The sequence below is a fragment of the Bison bison genome, unplaced genomic scaffold, assembly GCF_000754665.1.
Source record: "Bison bison bison isolate TAMUID 2011002044 unplaced genomic scaffold, Bison_UMD1.0 scf7180017863978, whole genome shotgun sequence".
Taxonomy (NCBI): Eukaryota; Metazoa; Chordata; class Mammalia; order Artiodactyla; family Bovidae; genus Bison; species Bison bison.
The window spans coordinates 24,345-26,754 of record NW_011494550.1 but is presented as its reverse complement, the minus strand read 5'-3'; the positions used below and the strand labels follow the sequence as shown (position 1 = coordinate 26,754).

Below are 2,410 nucleotides of genomic sequence, written 5' to 3'. Positions count from 1 at the left end.
ATGGGGATGATATGACTGAGGATCCAGGAAGGGGGCCTTCCATGGGATGTAAAGTTTTAGCTTGGGGTGAGACCAGACCTCAAGTTGGAGGCAGAAGAGATTTTAAAACAGGGATCTTAAGAATATCTATCATATATGAGTGCCTGCATTTTGTCTTACATTGTGGTACGATTTCATTTATGTTAGCTTCTCAAACTCACAAAATACATCCATATATATCTGTATTTATGGGCTTCCCTGATGGCTCAGGAGGTAAAGAATCTGCCTGCAAATGCAGGAGATACAGGTTTGATCCCTGGGTCAGGAAGATCCCCTGGAGGAGGAAATGGCAACCCATTCTAATACTCTTACCTGAAAAATAAATCCCACAGACAAAGGAGCCTGGCAAGCTACTCTGTGAGGTTGCAAAGAATTGAACACGATTGAGCAACTGACGCATGCATGCATATGTTACACCCACATCTATTGTTACCCATATTTTTGAGTGGAGGAAAATGAGAATCTGATAGATTGAGCTATTTGTTCAAGCCACGGGCTTCCCAGGTGGCTCAGTAAAGAATCCTCCTGCAATATAGGAGACCTGGGTTGTTCGATCCCTGGGTCGGGAAGATCCCCTGGAGAAGGAAATGGCAACTCATTCCTGTACTCTTGCATGGGAAATCCCATGGGCAGAGGAGCCTGGTGGGCTACAGTCCATGGGGTCCCAAAGAGTTGGACACCACTTTTAGCAACTAAACAACAATAACAGCATAGAGTTGAGCCTGCAGAAAATGAGTGACCTCTATTCAGCCACCTTATAAGCAAGAGCTGGCTCCTACTTGGCTCTCTATCAGCTGCTTGCCCCTTAAGTGGAAAAAACAGAATTCATTAAATTGGAGCTGGGGCTCAGAGGCATTCATTTCTTAGGATTATGAGGAGGGGAGGCCAGTCTGTTCCAGGAAGGGATGAAAACCTAGATTGGAAAGAAGAGACCAACTTTAGCAGACATCAATGAAATGTAGCCAAAGCTTAAAATACGCTGCTCCCAGGCGGTTAGGAAGAAACACCCGATATGAGGGGCCCGGAGAGACAAGTCTTAAGTTTAATGAAACAGGCTATATGCTTTCTCTGTTTGGTTTTGTTAGCAGGTTTATTAGTACAAAAAGAGTTTTGTGTTAAAATACAAAGTTGCTTGATCTAAAAATAATTTTGACTCCTTTTATAAAGTCAGCCTCCTGGGTTGTATTGAAAGAATCATGTTAGTTCACTAGCAATATTTGGAAACATCCTTTGTCTCTACTATAAATTGTGAAGAAGTCCCAGATGGTAAGGACTGCCTCTTTTGAAAGAGTTATGTACAATGGATGACTAAGTGGCTAACACAAGCCCCGGGGTATAGCCAGTGCGCCATGACTGATCACAAATCTGGAGACATCTTAGAATACACTGATCATCCTGGGAAATGGGTAAGAATCAGACTATGTGAATATGAGAGAATTGACAGCATAGGTGACTTCTGAATTATATCCAAGAAGGGTCAGTGTGCTTCCCGGGGATCACTAAAGAAAAAAATCAACTCATTCTAGTTTGACTAATGTCATTGCATTCTGAAATTTAATCAACTGTATTTTTACTCATTTACCGTATTTTGTATTAATTGCTTTACAAATTTATGAATTTTTACACGGTATTAATTTAATTTACAAATTAAAAACAACCAAAGAAGTTGAACTTAGTGAATGTACATAGAATTAAGAGTCATGCTCTAGACCCCAAGGGCTGGATCAGAGTAAGAAGAGTGAGGCAGGCTGATGAAAGTGCAGAGTTGTAGCCCATCTTTATTTAAAATGCTGATACTCAGTTCATCGTGAACTTTTTACATTACTTTTGATTTTTAAAAATATTGCATGAAATGTGATTTTTCTTGGCCACTGAATTGTGTGGTGGTCCCTTAAATTTAGTTGTCAAGGGGATTAGCTTGCATCTAGTCCTAACCTTACTATAGTGACTTCCCCTTGTGTGTGTGCTAAGTCACTTCAGTCATGTCCAACTCTTTGAGATCCCGTGGACTGTAGCCTGCCAGGCTCCTCTGTCAATGGGATTTCCCAGGCAAGAATATGGGAGTGGGCCATTTCCTTCTCCAGGGGATATTTCCAACCCTGGAACTGAACCACGTCTCCTGCAGTGGAAGGTGGATTCTTTACCAATGAGCCACCTGGGAAGCACTTGTTAAGTAAATACTGCAGGGTTTATCCTCCTTGGCACTGCTGACATCTGAAGCTGGCTCATCTTTGCAGTGGGGTCTATTCTGTATGAGAGATGGACTATTTCCTGCCATATCAGTAAACAAGGAGGTCACAATCATTGGCAATTGCAGCCCTCCAATGTGAGCTGGTGAGCCCTAAAGGCACTCTGGAAGGACAAGAATACC

The 2,410-nt window shown here is 42.2% G+C and overlaps 1 pseudogene; it reads left to right on the top strand.

Moving 5' to 3' along the window:
* Positions 1-1,388: 1,388 nt before the first annotated feature.
* LOC104984311 overlaps positions 1,389-2,410 on the top strand; it is an 11,829-nt pseudogene continuing 10,807 nt past the window's right edge.